A 20,501-nucleotide genomic window follows, 5' to 3' on the forward strand; every position below is an offset into this window, starting at 1 on the left:
CTGGGGCCGAGGGACCTGTTGGGGAATGGGCTTGAGAAGAGAGTGGGCAAAAAAACAAAGAATGAACAGACCAAATCATTACCTTAAGTGCTTTGTTGGTTTCCGGGACAAGAATGACATGACATGACTTTTGGCTGCAAAATACAGCTTAGTCATTTCTGCCAGCCCCCCTGAAGCCAGGACAGTGTGGTTAACTCACTGTGGGGGAGGGTGGACTGGATCCAGAGTTCTTCAGAGAGGGATTCAAGTTACACAAAACCCAATGTGTGTTCATGTTCTGTTACAGTCACAAAGACAGAGTGTGTGCCTGCCTCCAAATAGTGTGTGGGCGAAACTCAGGGGGCCCCTGCACAGCCCTTGGTTGCTCATCCTTTGCCTCACCCAGAAATCAGTCTCAGTGGCAGTGAATCAGAGATCGGCACCACGGAAGGCAGATTTTTTAGGAGCATTTGGAACCAATTAGTTTGTTAGTGTGAGCTCAGGGCTCCAGTGAATGGCCCAGTACTGTGCAAAAACTCAGGGCTTCACACGCTAGGACAAATGCGTTCTTTGTAAATAATAAGTGACCTTTGTTTCCCTCTGCCCGGCCTCCTCCCCCACCCTGCTTCATCTTGGCCTCAGCACGGATCCGGGGTCCTCCAGAAGGAAACCTGACCTGGCCTCAACCAATGGAATCAGGAACTCTGAGCCACGACACAACTGGGACCGGGTGTCATTCTGTGTTTTAACCCAAAGTCCTTTTTACAGGGGTAGGGACAAGGGCCCTGGCCTTTAGGAGTACAGCTGTGTTCTCAACCATGTTGGAGGACCTTTTAAAGTCTAGTCTGTTTCCGGCATCTCTTCCTTCTCAGCTTTTTTTGTTTTTAACGTTTATTTATTTTTGAGCGAGTGGAGGAAGGGCAGAGAGAGAGATGGAGACACCAAATCTGAAGCAGGCTCCAGGATCTAAGATGTCAGCACAGAGCCCAACACAGGGCTCGAACTCACAAACCGCAAGATCATGACCTGAGCTGAAGTCAGACACTTAACTGGTTGAGCCACCCAAGCACCCCTCTTACTTCTCAGCTTTGACCGCAGTGGGGAACCTCGTCAGAGTCAGTAGTGAAAGTAGGGAGGCAGGAGACTTGGCTCCTGATCACATCGCTGACCTGCTCAGGGCCCTGTCGCAGCCTCTGATCCCAGACACAAACCTCCAATTGTCCTGAACCAATTTCCTTCAGAATAAGAATCTGAGGTCTGACTTCCTTCCAATCTGATGGTTTGGCCAGATCTGGGGGCAGAGGGGCTCTGCCTGCTGTCAGGGGCTCTAGAGATGGTGAACATGTGAGCAGCTACTGACGTCTCTAATGAACTAGGCCACTTCAGCTCAAGTTCTGTCTCTCTCACTCTTGATTTCCGCTGAGAGAAGCAGCCTCAATGACCCATAAAACTCGAGAGCTTTTTCCCCTACCCATTTGCAGGGATCTATTAATCTCTTCCGATAGCCAGCAGCTAACCCATCTGCAAGACACCTGGTCTTGATTTAATTAATGTGCAAAGCAAAAGAACATCAGGCAGGTAAAAATCTGTAATTAGCAATAGCCTCTCAAGATTTTCTTTGTTGGTTCGCCCCTCCTCCCCTTTCCAGGCAGTGGGAGGGAATGGGAAGGAGCCAAATGCAAATATGGTTTAATTCCATCTTGAGTAATTACTCCGGAAAGCCCTCTAAAAAAAATTGCTGGCTGTTTAACTCAGCAATTTGAACTTGCATTTGGGAACGTCATCAAACTGTAAATGCTTTGATCTTTTTTATGCTTCTGTACATAAGGAAAACCAAGTACACCTAATTCCTATGCCGTGTTGTCATAAGCATTAGAAACTCTTGGCACATGGCCACGGGTAGGAGGCTTGAGAGGGGCTGGCTTTGTCGGAGGAGGAGACAGCTGGATGCCTTGGACTGAACGTCGGAAGAGGCTGGCGCTCTGCTCCCCACTGCACAGTGGCTCACAAGATGACACTGGGCAGGACATGCCCCCGCCTGACCTCCATTTTCCAGTCTTCAAATAAGGGGGTAGGGCCAGATGATTTCTAAATTTCAAAGACTTCCTCCTCAACACCCCAAGCTCTGCCATTCTAGGAAACACATTCCTTTCTCACACCACAAACCCAGAGGTGAGGCAGATTAGGCAGGGGCAAAGGTAAGCAAGTACAGAGACTTGCTCTGCAGGCTTGATTGTTAAAACGTTTAAGGGAAAGATGATTATTGTGGAATATGAGATTCCTTTGAACAGGGGTATGCCTTGAAAGCAGTGTAGAACCTGTAGCCACAGAGGAGAAAAAAGTTAACTGGCCTCTGGGGGTTTTGTGGGGCACCTGTGACCTCGGACTTAATCAGCATCACATGCTCTCCTATAACACCAGAAAACCACATGGGTTTTAGGCAGTCACCCAGATTAAACCAATGCCATTGATTTCATGCTCTTGCACGCTTTGTGGGAGAACGAAAGCAAGGAAGAGCAGGAAGGAGGGCACAATTGGGGCAACAGGGCCAGAGATCTATTCATTCATTTCTTCACCCAGCATTCATTCAGCAGACGCTAACACCCAAAACGCGTGGGCCCTAGGGAGGAAGTAGGAACAGGATGAAGCACAGCCCGGAGTCTGCCAAAGACTCCTCAGGCTTCTATGTTCACTTCTTTGGCACTTTTGGGTTCTGTAGTAGATCTGTAACAAGAGGAAGTCATTCACAAGTCGGCTTATCTTCTAGCTTTTAATGAGCCTGGTGCCCAGAGGTCCTTAACTAAGGATGCCCACCTCTGTCAGGTTCCTATTCTTCCTTCAAGGCTCCTCAATTCCATCCCATCCCCACCCCCCATCCCGGACATCCCTTGGCAGATGTGATCTTTTTTGTCTTCTGGTCATCCATGGCATTTGGTTGGCTCTACTCAGTTGGGTATCTTATACCCAAACTTGCACTATTTTTGGTTATGTATACATCTATTCTACTTTAGACTGGTACCTCCTTAAGGGCAGGTAGGTAGGACAGACTTTATTGGAATGGCCAATAATCTGGTTGTGAGATTATATTACAGTCTTGCCAGTCTTTGAGGGAAACTGGGTAAAGGGTACATAGGATCTCCCTGTATTATATCTTATAACTGCATATACACCTATAATTACCTCCAAATAAAAAAAGCTTAATTAAAAAGCAAAACACACGGAACCATAAGGCCTCAGAGGTGGAAAAAACTCAAGAGATCAGCTAGTGCTGTCTTTACCCAATGTGTGAATTTCTGCCAAGCATCCCACATGGAGATTTACCTAGCTTTTTTCAAACCCCAGCAATGGAGAACTCATTCTCTCATCAGAAAGAGCATTCCATTTCTAGACAATTCTAATTCTATTCTGAAACAAGACTGGCCGGGCTGTAACTTTCCCCTTGGAGCCCACACAGAACAAGTTGCTCTCTTATCCCACAACCTTTCAGGTATGTGAAGATGGTCATGTGTCCATCTGGGCCTTCACCAGGCTGCAGGGGTCCAGTTCTCTCACTTCCATAGTGTTGAATTCTCCTGCCATTCTAGAGCCTTTTTTTCTGAATGTACCTCGTGTGTTACTCTGATCTGAAACAGGATTAACAACCCCCTTTGTCCTGGACACTCCACTGTTTCCAACGCAGTTAAAGACCACATTAGCATTTTTATGCTAACTCCCAACCATTGGCTCATATTAATGGCAGAATCCATGAAAACCCTTGGATCTTTTTGGTACACCAGCTGCAGCCAAGCTCCCCATCCCCTACCTTGCCAATTATTTTGTTTTGTTTTGATTTTCACTCGAAGGTGGGACTTTACATTTCTCTGTACCTGCTGTGGTCCTAACCTCTCGCTGATTGAAACCCTGAAGGAGGGCTGAGTCTGTAGTGAGGTGCAGAAGACTGAGGGAGAGGGTGTGTGCTTGTGAGTGCTGCCGTGGTTGGCCCGCATCCTGTAGCACTGTGCCCAGAGACGTACGAGTACTTCTAGCGCTGGCAACCCTAGGGTATTGCTCATTGTTGTTGAATAGCAAGATAGGTTTATTTTTATAACAAGTATTTACTGCAGAACAGCCTTGCAGAACCTCCTGGGTTTCACAACTCTTCCGGCTCTATTACGTACGCAGAATGATGCCAGCCTGGCTCCTGTTCTCATTCCCTATCCCCATAGAGACGCATCAGGTTAAGGCTCAGTGTCAAGCCTCTGTACCCAGGGCTCAGGGAGACAGGGAGGATGCCTCCGTGGGACATTAGAGGGCAGAGCCGTCTCGCCTACTAAATGAGAAGGCAAGCCTTTCAGGTTCTTTAGAGCAGAGTGGGACAGAGTATCTGCTTATGTAAAATCAGTGAGGTCCAGCTCTTCTTGGGGAGGGTTAAATTCAAGTCTAGAGCCCAAGTCTCTGTAGCAGAGAGTGCTTGGTGTCCTCCAATACCTATTCTTCCCTTCTTAGAAATTTTAGCAGACGGCTGCCTGGGTAGTTCAGTCGGTTAAGCGTCCAACTTCGGCTCAGGTCATGATCTCACGGTTCGTGAGTTTGAGCCCCATGTAGGGCTCTTTGCTGACAGCTCAGAGCCTGGAGCCTGTTCAGATTCTGTGTCTCCGTCTCTCTCTGCTCCTCCTCAGCTCATGCTCTGTCTCTATCTCTCTCAAAAAATGAGTAAACATTAAAAATTAAAAAAAAAATTTTAGCAGAGCACTTTCTCATGCACAATAAAGGTGACAATCCCCATTCTTCCTTTGTAACTAGGCATTGCCATGTGACCAGATTCTGGCTATTGGGATGTGAGTGGAAATGGCAAGAGCAATTTCTTTGCCTTTCTAGGGAAGGGGGCTGCCTGGCCATGGTTCCTTTCCCCCTATCTATTGGTTGAAGTGTGGATGGTGAGCCATATTGAACCATGTGTGGTGGTGGTGAGCCATATTGAACCATGCAAATGAGGACAACAACCCAGAGATGATGGAGCAGAAAAGAAGCCTGTGCCTCTGATGATTCACTGAGCAGAACCATTTTATCAGCTCAGAGTTTACTTGATAAATACACTTCTATTTTGTTTAAACAGACCACAGTTACTCTGGGTCTCTGTCCCACGTAGCTAAATCTGCACCCTAACTAATATAGTGTTCCACCCCACTTAATTCTTGGCTTCCTGTTCTGCTTCTGCCCTTTCCCTGCCTTCCTTTTAGCCCACAGCTTCATTTTCAAGCTTCTTGGCATGTCCCTCCCCACTTGGCCTGACCTGATCTCTCAAGGTAGCCTTGGATCCTTTCTCTGGCACTGCCCTGACAGGCAAGCATTAGGGAAAGGACGGTGGTGGTGGCCAAGCTGGCATTTCCAGGTTGTTTGCTCTCTGGTTCCAGCCTATACCACTTGTGTTTCAGATACAAGTGCTTGCTGCCTTCTGAACCCTCATCTTGTCCATTTGTCTTGAGTTGGGTCCTTGCCTTATTTCCTTGCAACAAGACTGTAAGCTCACCAAGGGCAGTCACTGTATCTGTCCCCTCTTGAAAAGCCTACAGTCACTTGTCCATAGTAGGTTCCTAATGAATGTGTGTAGATTCACGTCTTGGGATTCCCAGGGCACCACAATGAGCCCTGGACATTGCAGAGTTCAGGGGACCTGCTACTACCTTTTACCAATGTTGAAACCTTCCCAGCTGGAAAAGGCAACTGGATCAGTAAATTAATTCACCAGATGATTCTTCATTGGGGTTTGTCCAAGAAGTTTTCCTCCCTGGACAAAAAAAGGGGAGGAGGTTATGGCATTCAGTGCTACTTAATCCCCTAGCACTTCAGCCTCCTGAGACAAGCTATGTCCACCCACTGATGACCTTTAAGTGTTAAGCAACAAACCCAGAGCAAGCTAAATCTTAGTCACGGAGCTCGGAAGAAAGACTTGGTCTGCACTGTACTTTCTGTAACACCTAAAAATAACTTCTCCCTATGGACTTGAGTGGGGAAATTGGGAAATATAGAAGACTTTAATTAAAAAGCTGATAAGAGGACAGGTACACTGCTGTACCAGACTTTGCAGGGCCGAGGGAACTAGAAGACATGTGTGTCTCTGTGTGTGTGTGTGTGTGTGTGTGTGTGTGTGTACCTGAGGGCATGGTTCCCCTGCAGTAGATCAAATCTGGGGCAGTAAAGGCACATCATGGTCAGGTTTTGCCACTCTCTCTTCCAGTGACTAGTGTGGAGAAGATTCAGTGAGACATTGGAAGCCACTGGAGGCAGAGATGGAGCTCCAGCTTAGAAATGGGTCTCAACTACCAGCTGTGACACTTCCTGCTCACCTGGGTGGGTAGCCTTAGACAAGTCTGTGAAGCTTTCTGGACTCATTTTTCTTATCCTCTGATGGGTAGAGTAGACGAGATGCTCTCCAAGTCCCTTCCAGCCACAGCATTCTTGGGAGATTGGTTTTTTCTCATGGTCATCTGCTTCACGGCTTCCTGTGCCTCCTCTGCCTCCACCCCGTCTGGCCACCCACATGCACTGATGCCTTTCCTCACTCCTCCCCATCGTCTGCTTCTCTCACCACTGGACTAGAGGAACAGGCATACTCAGAGTTTCCCATAAACACAGACTCTTATGAACACCAAACAGAGAGAGACTAGGAGGGGAGGCAGCACACGAGCCAGGCTGCCGTGGGCTCAGCTCCTCGGGTGCCTCAGGTGTGTCCTTATTGACCGCCTGCTCTGTCTGCTGCAATTTACCAGCGGCATCCAGGAAGCCGGACAGGGCAACTGGGACCCCTCTAAATAGGTGAGTGATTTCTTTAGGGCTCTGACTTATTTTGATTTTATCTTACTTTTCTGGTCGGTTCCAAAGTCTTACCACATGTCCTCCCCATCCCATTCACTCATCAGCATGTAACTTCTCTCATTCCCTCTTGTTTTCCTACCCAGATGAAAAACCACAAGTCACAACTGGCTCCCAAAGGAAAGAGTAAGTATCAAAATAGCCAATATTTGGATGTTGGTTGCTGTCTCCCAGAACACTTCCTCAAAAACTATGATCTCCTGCAAAAGCTCAGCCTTATTGAATTATATTCCTGCTCACCCCTGTGGCAGAGGGCAAAAATGGCCACAAGAGTTTGTAGCTCCTCTCATTTCTAGGATAGCTCATTTCCTTGTTCCCTTTTTTTATTGTGGTAACATATACATAACATAAAATTTTCTATTTTAACCCTTTTTAAATGCACAGCACTGTGGCATTAAGCACCTTCACATTGTTACATAGCCATCACCACCATCCATCTCCAGAACTCTTCATCTTCCCCAGCTGAAATACTAGACTCATGAAACACTGACTCCTTCTCTCCTCCCTTCGCCCCTGACAACCACCATTCTTCTATCGCCCTGCATTTGACTCCTCTAGGTACGACACGTAAGTGGAATCATACAGTATTTTCATGCTGTGCCTGGCTTATTTCGCTCAGTGTAGCACCTTCAAGTTTCAACCAAGTTGTAGCATGTATCAGAATTCCCTTTCTTTGTGGGGCACCTGGGTGGCTCAGTTGGTTGAGGGTCTGACTTCGGCTCAGGTCATGATCTCATGGCTCATGGGTTCGAGCCCCACGTCGGGCTCTGTGCTGACAGCTCAGAGCCTGGGGCCCGCTTCGGATTCTGTGTCTCCCTCTCTCTCTCTGCCCCTCCTCCGCTCACACTCTGTCTCTTTCTGTCTCAAAAATAAACATTAAAAATTAAAAAAAAATTCCCTTCCTTTTTAAGGCTGAATAATATTCAAGTGTATGCACAGACCACATTTTGTTTATTCATTCATACTTGGGTTCTCCATTAGACACTTGGGTTACTTTGACCTGTTGGTCAAAAACTTGGGTTACTTCAACCTGTTGGTTGAATAATGCTGCTGTGAACATACATAGGTGTACAAATATCTGTTTGAACCCCTGCTTTCAATTCTTGGGGGCATATACCCAGAACTGGAATTGCTGGATCCATAGCGTAATTTTATGGGCTGCCCCATTTGACATTCCCAGCAGCAATGCACCAGAGTCGCGTTTTTCCCACATCTTCTGCAACACTTCTGATTCTCTGGTTTTGGGATAATAGCTATCCTAATGAGTATGAAGTGGTATCTTGTTGTGGCTTGATTTACATTTCTCTAATGATTAGTGAGGTTGCAAATCTTTTTGTGTGTTCACCAGCCATTTGTATATCTCCTTTGGAGAAATGTCTAGTCAAGTTCCCCATTCTTTGAATCTGGGCTGACCATTAGGGCGACTGTCTGTCCCAGTTTATCCAGAACTTTCCAAGTTTTTGTACTGAAAGTCCCGTGTCCTGGGAAATCCCTCAGTCCCAGGCTTACTGGGACAGGCAGTCACTCTAGCCGGCCTTGTGTCTTGCTTTGATCAATAGAATGCTTTAGAAATGACAATGTACAGGTTTCAAGCCTAGGCCTCAAAGGGCATTGCAGCTTCCTCTCTTGCTACTCTTGGAAATCTGCTGCCACATAAACAAACCCATGTTAGTCTGCTGGCTGATGAGAGGCATGTGGCCCAGTTGCTCCATAATTCTTACTAACAGCCTGTTAGCCTCCAGACATGTGAGTGAAGCCATCCTGAATCATTCAACTGCCAGCCGACTCACCAGCTGACCACAGATGCACAACAGCCTAGCAGAGCTCAGCCAAGCTGGCCCGGACCAGAACTGCCCAGCCAGCCCGCAGAACTATGACCTAAATAAATGGTCGTTGTTTTAAGCCACTTTTGGAGATGATTTGTTACTTTGTTGATCGTTGTTTTAAGCCACTTTTGGAGATGATTTGTTACTTTGTGAAAACTAATTCATACAGCTCCATGTCGTAAAATATGCTCTATTCATTGTTCCCATAAGATCTTTGCTGCGGGCAGGACATTCCTGGGCTCAAGTGCCCCTCTTCTCAGTGAGAAGAGCTTTACCTACTCTTTTATTGCAGCCCAGCCTCTGAAGCAGCCAAGAGGCCATTCATCCTCTCTGTCAAGTGCAGACAAAAGCTTTCCCTCTTTCCATCCCTTTGTCCACCCCTCATCATCCACTTTTCACTGCAAAAGGACAGATGCACTCATTAGATTTATACGAAGTGGACATATGGGCCTTCCCTGCACACCACAGCCAGCCACATTTTCTTAGTTTCTACCTTTCTCTCACCAATCTTTTTCTTCTTGATCACAGTGTACCTAGAAGAGTTCTGACTTGTTTCAAATGCCCTTTCTCCAGTTGGCTGAAGCTTCTGTGACTCCACTCCTGTTTAGCTTGCTTGGTTCTCTGGACAGGCACAATGAGAGGAATAGTTTGATACCAAACTCTGATCATTGCCATCCCAATGAGCTGTTTCAGAGCTGGTCAGAGTGTCTCGATCTGGGAACTCAAGGTCAAAGGGACTCTTCTGGTCTTCTTTTACAGGAGACCTACTTCTTTCTGGAAACTTCAGGCCCTTAACCCTTTTAAGAAACATTGAACTGTTATTCATTGTTATTAATTGACAAAGACCCAAAACATGCACTTTTTTTTTCTTTTAATCTCCTTGATGAGCCTTTGCGCCTACAGAGAGAGGTACCCTGGCCTCCAGGGTTTCTAGGCAGTGGCCTTGGATGGCAGAATTGATTCCCTGCCTCAGAGTGACGTGAATCCCATTTCAGGACTCTTCCTAGTTCTGAGTCAATAAAGATAGAACCACAGACATGTCAGAAATTCAAGGACTTGGGCGCCTGGGTGGCTCGTGTTGAGCGACCGACTTCTGCTCAGGTCGTGATCTTGCACTTTGTGAGTTCGGGTCCTGTGTCAGGCTCTGTGCAGACAGCTCAGAGCCTGAAGCCTACTTCAGATTCTGTCTCCCCCTCTCGCTGCCCCTCCCCTGCTCACGCTCTGTGTCTCTCTGTCTCTCAATAATAAATAAACGTTAAACAAAAAAATTAAAAAAAAAAAAAGAAATTCAAGGACTTTAGGAATTACCTGGTCCATGGGGCACCTGGACAGCTCAGTTGGTTAGGCATTCGACCCTTGATTTCGACTCAGGTCATGATCTCACAGTTGTGAGATCGAGCCATCGTCAGACTCTGCACTCTTCATGGAGTGCAACCTGTTTAAGATTATTTCTCTCTCTCCCTCTGCCCCTCTCCCCTGCAGAAAGAAAGAAAGAAAGAAAGAAAGAAAGAAAGGAGAAGGAAGGAGGAAAGGAGGGAGGAAGTATGGATGGACGGAAGGAAGGAAGGAAAGAAAGAAACAAACAAAGAAAAAACCTGATCCAACATTTCCATTTCACAAGTGAGAAACCATGACCCTGACTTGCCCAAGTCTAGAATGACTTGCCCACGACTACCCAGCAAGGTGGTGGCAAAGCTGGAACTAGAACCATGGCCCTCGGCCCCCCAGTCTGGTGCCATCTCAATTACCCACTGCTGCAGACAAACATTCTCCAGGTGTTTTCCAGTAGGCTCTTGGCTCGGGTTATGAAAAATGAGGTAGGATTGGGAAAAGGAAGCCGAGGAGTTTCTGCAGACCAGACTGTTGGGCGGCAGGAGCAGAGTGTGGAGTGCAGTGCCACTGAGGTGAGAGATCTTAGAAAGGCTCCTGTCCTCTCCTTGAGCTGAGCACATCCAGGGAAGAAACAAAACTTTAAAAGGAGTCAAGCCCCTCACCCAAGCCAGCATGGGAACACCTACCAGAAAGTGGTCTTGTCCTTTCCATTTTATTTAGGCGATCCTCTTCTTATGAACTTACACAACTTTTCTGGAGGAAAACACCCATCACATGTTATTGAGGGCTTCTGTTTCTGTTCGTTCCCTTCTGATGCTTGTCAGGTTTTCACGTCGTACAATAAAAGTGAGTGTACACTTCTCAGTGTGTTTTTTCTCTACTATTATTTCATATTCAGATTTTTTTGTGTGTCCAAAGTCCTCATGTTTGTCACTTTTAATTGTAATCCTGTGTCCATTATGCAGGCACATCGTAATTTGCCTCAGGGTGAACGTTTGTATCATTTCTAGTTCATTAGTATTAATAACATCAACATGGTTATTTTCATACCAATAGTTCTTTCATCCTTTCGTGTTTATTTGTTCCAGATGTGCTTCCTTACATGGAATGAACGGGCCATGGCTAGGACTCAGCTCTCGCTATTGCCAGATGACTCTCCAGAAAGACGCAACTGATTTATAGGGTCTCCAACGCCATTAAATATGCCATTTTCCCCAGCACAGAACTGTGCTATCACTGAGTTTTGTCATTTGTAGTCACTGTTGCCATGTCAAATTGGGGAAGCCAAAACAGTTAGGAATATACGATAGGAGTCAAGGGAGAGGATTTGCAAGATAAAACCAAGAAGCAGAATTGCGCAGAAGCTAAGACAAATGCTCCCCATGAGAGAAAGTGAATGAGATTCATTTTTTGTGACCACTTGTCCTGGGGGTATGTGATGGACTGACCTGAGTTGAAACTTTAGAGTCAGGGTGGGTCCCGCTTTGGCAAATTGTGTGGTGGAGCCTGAGGCTTGTTTCTGTCTTCGTATTTCTTTTCCTTTTTAGCAAACCTATGCATCTTTCTGTGGATAGTTTACTATCTGCAATCCTTCTGTGCACGATCTCTGATTCCTTGTCCTGAGGTCTCTTCCCCCTGCTTTCTCAAGCAAAAATCAGAGCCCCTGGATCATAAAGGAGCTTTCTTCCCCAGCTTCTCTTCACCTACAGCACCCATAGCCCACAAGAAAGCATAGCAGAGTGGCTTCCAACTGCCATTCCTGGAAAAATCGCTCTTCCTGGTTGCATCTGGTCTGGCCAAGTTGACAAGAAATGAACTGAGCTTCTCAGAAGCTGCAGGGAGAGAGTGGTGGCCCAAGGAGCAGAAACAGTGGGCCGGAGGGAGAGCCCTGATACACACTTACTTGGACCCACCTCTGCCTTTGCCCACCTGTTCTCACCCACATGCAACTTTTTTCAGAGTGGTTTAGTACAGCCTAACTTTCAGAGATCCCCTCAGGGACTGCTAGGCCAAATTTAGAGCCCGTACCAAGAAGTCTGTTAGCCACATGGTTGGCTACGTGAAGCCTGCAACATATGAAAAGTTATATTTAATATCCCTGGGAGAAGACCAAATATGGGAAAGCCGATTTGTGGGATGCAATTGCTCTTTTTGTAAGAAGCATCTCTGCCTAAGTGTTTGATGAACTCATAGCCCTCTAGAGTTGGGCTGCAGATTCTCTGGCTTTAATTAGATATGTGGACAAGCAGAGGCTTTAGAGGTAGAGGAACACTTCAGGATCTTCAAAGCCCTACACAAGGTCATTGTCCTCCTGCTACATCTGATGAGCCTCTGACTGGCACAGAGCAGACTGTGTGAACAAGTCTCATTCCGCCCAGCATCCCGTCCAGTGGCCTGACCGAGGGCTGGACTACAACCCTCCTTTCCCCCTGAAAGGCTGGGATAGAGAGTGGAGAAGGAGAATGGTGATCTAATTTTCCACAGAGTTAGTCAACATCTTGATCCCCACCATCGAGATACCTCTTTTTGTGAATATTTTGCTCATCTGTGTGTTAGGTCCCAGGGCTTTTGAGTGGATTCTTCCTAGACAATCCCACTAAGTGTCTTAAAACACAGCCTAGCCTGCTTCCTTCACTCACCGATTCTGAGAAATGAAGCCATCCCCAATCCCTTTCCTACCTTCTATGACTCCAGGCAGGCCAACATCAGATAAAGCCCTCCTAGAGCCCTCAGAGTAAGGACCCCAAAAGTCCTCTGAAAGTCCTTCAGCTGAGTCTGAATTTGTTTAAGACACTGTGCTAGTCTCTGACACAGGCTGAAGAGGTTCTGAACACCGACCATTGCATTGAAAAAAGACTTAAAGGAAAGAGAAGGATAGTTAATGGACTCTCTTGAGCTTTCAACATGTACCCAGAGCAAAAGAAATAGGGGTAAATGAAGAGGAGAGATTAAGGCCTTCCCCCCCTTTTCTCCAGATACAGAGAGGCAAAGCAATAAGGCCACTGAATTCTGGCCTTCTGGGGTTCAGCAGAACTCCACGGGTCAAATGAGAGCCCTGCCCAGGTCAATCCCCAGTCGGGATGTGACCCTTCTCCAGAGGGAGCAGATGATGTAGGCCTCCCCTTCCCACAAGGGAAGGGACACGAGCATCATACAGCAGTGGAGGATGAAGGGTGAAAAAAACATCACGAGGCCAAAGGGAGACACAAACACCCAGAACAGGTTTTGCAGAATTGGGTCAATGCTAAGTCAGCTGTTCAGACTGAACCAAACAGGGCTGATTCTCCTGGCCTTCCAGTCCTTGGTGAGGAGGAAATGGAAGTTAACAGCGTAACCTATGCCCAGGCGAAGCTTCAGCACCACCAACGAGCAGATTCTACATTTGGAAAGCCTTGGCCCTCTCCTTGAACTTGGTTTTCAAGGTTTTGACGATGAGTCACCTCATTCTCCCGCATCAGCTTCTCTCTTTAACTATAGCCTGACGTGTCTGAACCCGAAAGCACCTCCAGAGCTGGAGCAGCCGTCATCTTCACACCACGGATGACTAACCATGGCCTGCTCACAGTCTCCTAATTATCACAAAACAAAAATGCTACATGCCTGAAAGCTGAGGTTTTGAGAACAGCGCGTTTGAAGAGCTGCAGAAGCAGCAGAGAGACAAGGTGGCAATGAGCTAACCTTTTGACAGGCCCTTGCAATCCTCGGAGGCACAGGCCAAGCAAGCAAGGACACAGATAGGGTTTTCTCCTTGGCAGGACTGCACTGTTAATATCGTGCGTTACTAATGCCTCTGATTAGGTTCCCAGGCTCATTAAGACCTGGGTGCCTTTGACTGTTTCTCTCGGATCAGATTGGATTCCACTTCGCAGAGAATTGTCAGGACTTTCTAGTGTCCAGTGCTGGCCAGATATCATCTCTTGGCTTGACTTCTTCCTGAAGTTTCTCCCCTGTGCCTCTTGTCTGATGATGCAGGTTACGTTCCGGCATGCCGGCTGGCAGGCCCACTGCTCCCAGCTCAACCAAAACACTTGAACTCAGCTTATACCCAAACTATGGTGGCACAGGACAGAGAAAGACATGGGAGCACAGCTAAGTCAACTTCTAAAAAGGAGAGAAGAGGAGCTCTTACCCTTTCTGATAATCAGACATATTATGAAGCCAACATGATAAAAAAAAACAGTAGTTGAAAAAACATACAAATAGGCCAACAGAAGAGAGAGCTCAGATACACTCATGTGTATGTCAGGAATTAATATCGAATGAAGGTGGTACCACAAATGGTGGGGGAAGGGAAGAGCATTTAGTAAATGGCGTTTGGGAAATGGGCTCGCTACATGGAGAAAAAGAAAATTGGATCCCTCCTTAATGCCACACACAGAGAGGGTTCTGGGCAGTTTAAAGACCACAGTATAAAAGGTTAAAGAAAAATAGTAGAAATAAAGTTCGTAGAATTAAGTGAAGGGAAATATCTTTGTAATCTGGGAAAGCTCTTTTACAACCAAATTTCAAAAACATAAACCATAACACAAAATTTTATTAACTTGATCACATCGAAATTAAGGATTTCTAATCAACAAAAGAGCTCTAATCAACAAAAGATAACTTTTTTTTTAATTTTTTTTTCAACGTTTATTTATTTTTGGGACAGAGAGAGACAGAGCATGAACAGGGGAGGGGCAGAGAGAGAGGGAGACACAGAATCGGAAACAGGCTCCAGGCTCTGAGCCCTCAGCTCAGAGCCTGACGCGGGGCTCGAACTCACAGACTGCGAGATCGTGACCTGAGCTGAAGTCGGACGCTTAACCGACTGCACCACCCAGGCGCCCCAACAAAAGATAACATTAACAGACTGATGACAAAATAGGAATAGAGGCTGACAGGAAGAATATGCAAGGATCTTAAACATTTATGACAGCAATAGAAAAGCAGGGGAAGGGGGGTGCCTGGGTGGCTCAGTTGGTTAAGCGTCCAACTTTAGCTCAGGTCATGATCTCGCAGTTTGCGGGTTTGAGCCCTGCGTCAGGCTCTGTGCTGACAGCTCAGAGACTGGAGCCTGCTTTGGATTCTGTGTCTCCCTCTCTCTCTGCCCCTCCCCCGCTCACACTCTGTCTGTCTCTCTCAAAAATAAATAAACATTAAAAATTTTTTTTAAAAAAGCAGGGGAAGGATATAAACACGCATCATACAGAACAGAGAACTCCACAAACAAGTCAATTTTCCTGGGAAACAGATCCTGAGATGAAGAGCTGTGAACACCAGACTTACTGCATTACATTTGAAAAATGCAAATTAAAACGACAGAGATATCACTGTTTGCCTTTTACATTAGCAACATATAGAAAGAAGGGTCACACCCAGTGGTGGCAGAGACGTGGGACATGACGGTGCTTGCACACCGCCCATGGGAAGACAGCAGAAAGGGGCACTGGAGAACATTCTGGGGGAACGATCTGGTGTTATGAGTCAGTGTATTTTTTCACTGAAAATTTTACACTATTTTCAGTGTAGCATACTAGCAATTCCTCTGCTAGGTATACATCCCAAGAAATCCTCATACAGCTCTGTGTTAGGGGACATGTGCAATTCCTTCGTGTACAGTTACTTGTAGTGGAAGTTGGGGGCTACCTGAGTTTCTGGCGCTGAGATCGAGAAATAAAATGTAATGAACACACACCAGGGAGTACAATGCCGCAGGACTGAAGCAAATGATCAGTTGTACACATAGCAACGTGGATGCTTAAGACAGTGAAATGAACAGGGGGACGGGTGCCTGGGTGGCTTGGCCTGTTAAGTGTCTGGCTCTTGACTTCTGCTCAGGTCATGATCTCACGGTTCTTGGGATTGAGCCCTGCATCGGGCTCTGTGCTGGCAGCATGGAGCCTGCTTGGGATCATCTATCTCCCTCTCTCTCTGCACCTCTCCCCCCCCAAAATAAATAAATAAACTAAAAAAAAAAAAAAGAACAGGGGGAAAAACAGTGAAAAAAGATAAGAAACAATGAGATAGAATATTTACATAAATTAAAAATACTGCAAACATATAGTATTTGTATAAAAACATGCAAGCAGAAGGATGAAGAGACAAACACAAAAATCATTATGTGTGAGAGAGGGGGGTGGAATTTCAAGATGAGGAGTAAAAGGGATAAGGAAGTAAATAAATCCAAGAGAGGGGTCTCACAAGGATCAGTGATGCAAATATCCAGGACCCAAGTAGTCAGATTAACTCAACTCCCGACACCCGCCTCCTAAAACAAGCCCCAGTGACAAACCCCACTTGAGCCTTGGGAAGGCAAGCCTGTATTCTTCACCCTCTCTTTCTCTGAGATCTCTCCCGAAAGGTCACAGGCTGAGTCAGTGGGAAATTGCAGGGCCCTACCACACACAACTCCCTGCTTTTACCTGTGAATGAAATGACATCCACCTCCAATCTTCCGTGGGATGAAAAGGCTGGCACCTGGATCAAGGTTTATGCCTCTCTCAGGCAGAACGGATTTGTTCACAGGATGCCTTTTCATTTTCCATCCCATGAACTCTCCCACCTCTGATTGCAATCAAAGTCATCACCTTAACTGAGATGCCACAGACATAACTGCTGATGCCCCTCTTTGATCAGAACTAGTATGAAAGACAGAGGAAACACAGCTAAGTCAGAGCGATGTCTTAGATCTCGCCCACTTGGGAGAGTGCCCAGAATGGGGAGGTGACATTCATCCCATTGGGAAATGGGCTCACTTTGATCCACTGGTCTGGCAAGTCCTCTCTGCTAATGGGGAATGGGGAAAGTATGAAATCTATCCTGCATGACCCATCCGTCCCTTAAAAACTGGAGATCCTGAGAAGAATAATGAGGCTTATCAGTCAGTCTTGAGTTCCATTCCCCATGGTGGCTATTCCAAACCTTGACTGCTGTCCCTGAAGTCCCCAACTCTATCCCATAAGCAACTGAGGACAAGGTCAGGTTACCCGTCCAAAGTGAGGAACACAGAGATTAAGATCCAGGGATGCAGAGAAGAGCTGATCTGGGCAGGCTGAGAGAACTGCGTTGTAAGGCGGAACCAGAATTTCAAGATGGCCAAAAATACTGCTCTCAATCTTCTGATTGGCAGGAGGCCCTGACTCCCAGGTTAACCCTTAATTGCCCAGACTACACCTTCTTCAGTTATCACCACATGAAAGGTCTTTGAGGCACCAGCATATGTTCCACAAACAAGTGTCTACAGCAAATAGGATCCCCAGGAAAATAAGATGCCCAGGATACATGGTAAAGGAGTTTGCATGGCTACCATTTTTATTGTGTTTCCTTCTGGGTCTAGAAAGTAAACTTCTGTGCCTGCTTTAAGACTTTTAACTCTGGAAATCTCATGGTAATGCTGGATCTTGCTGTTTTAAAGTCTTTCTAAGGACAGAAGTTGGCTGGCAAATGTATAAAATGCCTTCACAGTAGGCCTTCTGCAAATGTTATCGCCCTTCCCCACCACCGTTTTCCTTCTTCCTTGTAGGTATAGTTGAGGAGTCACACTGGAACCCAGAAGATCTGGTCGTTGTTCTTGGCTCTGACATCTTTTCACAGAATGATCTCGGGCAAGAAGCTCTCCCTTCCCCTAGCCTTCTGCTTTCCTGACTCTGGCTTTTCATGTTTAGAATTGGAGCTAGTAAAATCTATCTTGGTTGTGGCCAGGTGAGTCCCCATCCCCTTTTCTCCAGCCTCTAGAGAATCAAAATATTAGATTTTAATTATTTTAACAGAAAACTATAAAGAAGTATAAGGTTAGCCTAATCCTACATTCTAGGTCAAATCTGTTGGTGTTAAAAAGATAAGATGTTAGAAAACAGAAGCGACATAAAAACATACAAAGTGACAACTGAAAGTCACTTTCTCCCATTCCCACTGTCCACAGCAGATAACTACTTTCCCAAAGTAATTTCATCCAGAAAAGTTATGCATAATACTTACATATATTCTTTTATTGATTGATTGATTGATTGATAATTTTTAAATGTTTACTTATATTTGAGAGCTAGAGACAGAGCATGAGCAAGGGACGGACAGAGACAGAGACAGAATCTGAAGCAGGCTCCAGGCCGCAGTCAGACGTCCAACTGACTGAGTCACCCAGGCACCCCTCTTTTTTTTAAATATGTGGAAGTGATCAAACTATCTATGGTATTCCCTAATTTGCTCTTTTTCAACCTATATCTTTCATGTATATATAAGCCTACTTTATTCTTTATAACAGCTCAATAATATTTTACCAAATGGACTCCTAATTCATTCCAGGGGGATCGTGAATTTCTCTTCTTCTGAGAACACCAGTTCCTCCTCTTGCCCTTTGATTTCCTCCCAAGAGTCAGAGTAGGTCAGGAGCTGAGATTCAGGGTCCAAAGGAGATGGAGAAGTCCCCACACACCCAAATGTTTAGGGCAAAGGTGCTGTGAAACTGCCATGAGTGACAGCGCTTGCTTCCCCTTCTGGAGAAAATGGCCAATTTGCCACATATGTTGATGGCTGAACATTTTGATTTTTTTAACGTTTATTTTATTTTTGAGACAGAGAGAGACAGAGCATGAACAGGGGAGGGCCAGAGACAGAGGGAGACACAGAATCTGAAACAGGCTCCAGGCTCTGAGCTGTCAGCACAGAGCCCGATGCGGGGCTCGAACTCACGGACCGCGAGATCGTGACCTGAGCCGAAGTCGGACACTTAAACGACTGAGCCACCCAGGCGCCCCTGAACATTTTGGACAAATGTCAGTGTTTTCAAATGATGAAATTTCAGATTTGGAAAGGACCGAAGGTCCTTTGGCTTAACTTCCTCGAAGCCACTGCAGGAATCTCTTCTACAAGCTTCTGTATTATCACTTATTTACTATCACCATACCATACCAAAAACAGCTTTTACTAGCAGAAAATTCTATTTTTTGCAAACCGGCTCCCATGCAATGCATCTGCCAGACTCTAGGACAAGACAAACGAGACACAGTTCCTGACCTCAACGAACTCCCGGGCTAGCTGGTGATGTGTGTGTCTGACGGTGTGCTATGAGGGGCTGGAGAGTCAGGAAGGCTTCCTGAAAGAGGAGATGCCTGAACTGAGCTCTGGGTGAAACTGAGATGGAGGAGCGCCACTCAAGGCAGAGCAACAACATGGGCGGAAGCGCAGAGGTGTGAGAACACAGCAGTTTGGGAGATCAGTGTCTGCAAGTGGGAGGGAGAGAGAGATGTAGGCAGGGCCAGAACAGGAAAGGCCTCAAATGGCCCTGTTGAGGTATTTAGATTTTACTTTGAGGGCATGAGGGAGCCATTGAAAGAATTCTAAAATCCCACGCTGATTAGATTTGCCTTGTAGACAATTATTCTTATAGTGGTGCAGAAAGTGGCTTGGAGGAATAAGAATGCTGTAAGACAGATACAGTTAGGAGACTATTTGGAACATACTTGAAAAGCAAATATAGAGAAGACTAGCCATAAAAGACATTAAAAAGGAGCTGCCAGAACTCAGTGACCAGATGGCTACACTGAGACTTGGGTGACTGGGTGGGTGGGGCATCCTCATCCGAGAGAGACAACAGGATAAGGAGCGGGATTGGGGGTGAAGACAATGAGTTCCATCTGGGGCACGGGGAGGGTGACTATCCAGGCTGATGTTCAAGGAAGATGAATATGTGGGTCAGGAGTTCAAGGAAGGGAACTGGCCATGATGCAGACTCTGTCGAAGGAAGACGGACAGAGGGTCAGCCTGTGAGGGTGTGAATCACCAAGGAGAGGGTGGAGCGTCGGGTGGGAAGAGGGAGGGGCCATCCGTGAGTCTCAACCATCTTTTGTGAAGATTTCCTCTGAGTGCCTCAGAATTAGTACCAATTAAGAGCAGCCTCTTGTCCCAAAGCAATATGACAAGTCAAGAGAAGAGCAATTAGAGAAAAAAAGCAGTGCAGAGAGAGGACCCGGATTTTTAGGTGTCCCTTTGTGGGCAGTGACATCAAAGGAGTCTGAAGGGCACCCCATGAAAGAAAAGGGGAAGGCTTCCAGAGGAGGTCTGCTTGACATAGCTTTTTGTTTCTTTGAGACAGCCCTCAGGACACGGCCTGTACCCCGCCCCCGCCCTTGGGTCCCACGTGAAGCCACAGGCTTCCCGGGGGTGTCCACTTGAGCCTGCCACATCCCTTCCTCCCTGGCTGCTCCAGTCTTCTGCACACTGGAGGCCCCATTAAATCTTTGCGAGTTACAGGCATGAGGCGCACGAAGGCCTGATCAAGCCAAATGCACATGTAAAGCTGTCTCCTGGCTGTGAGGAATAAAAATCAATATTTTAAAATCTGAATTATTCAGCTGCTGTATCCCCAGAGGTGATTCATAACCCAAGGAGCGCCTCAGTTGGAGAACAGCAACTGAGGATTTGTGTGAACATGGCTTAGCCTGCAATTCCTCCTGCAATCAGTCAAGGGCCAGCAAAAGATAAAATAACAGAATTGTTCCTACACGTTGTCCTGAGGAGAGCCCGGAGGAGAAGTCT

General features: G+C 46.4%; 2 long non-coding RNA genes across 5 annotated transcripts in view; one reads left to right on the plus strand and one right to left on the minus strand.

The window, feature by feature from the left end:
- Positions 1-20,501, minus strand: part of LOC106976346 (uncharacterized) — a 92,907-nt gene that overhangs the window by 30,442 nt on the left and 41,964 nt on the right. The gene's annotated exons all lie outside the window — the stretch shown is intronic.
- On the plus strand, positions 3,093-11,218 carry LOC113599827 (uncharacterized). Of its 3 annotated transcripts, XR_008297725.1 has the most exons (5): positions 3,093-3,466; positions 6,197-6,309; positions 6,918-6,957; positions 10,710-10,835; positions 11,078-11,218. It is a non-coding gene; the product is annotated as an uncharacterized LOC113599827 (long non-coding RNA). The 3 variants fall into 3 exon arrangements; XR_008297726.1 differs by having other exon boundaries at positions 6,197-6,957; XR_003420735.2 differs by lacking the exons at positions 3,093-3,466; positions 6,197-6,309; positions 6,918-6,957 and adding an exon at positions 10,183-10,277.

The sequence above is a fragment of the Acinonyx jubatus genome, chromosome C2 (genome assembly GCF_027475565.1).
Source record: "Acinonyx jubatus isolate Ajub_Pintada_27869175 chromosome C2, VMU_Ajub_asm_v1.0, whole genome shotgun sequence".
Taxonomy (NCBI): domain Eukaryota; kingdom Metazoa; phylum Chordata; class Mammalia; order Carnivora; family Felidae; genus Acinonyx; species Acinonyx jubatus.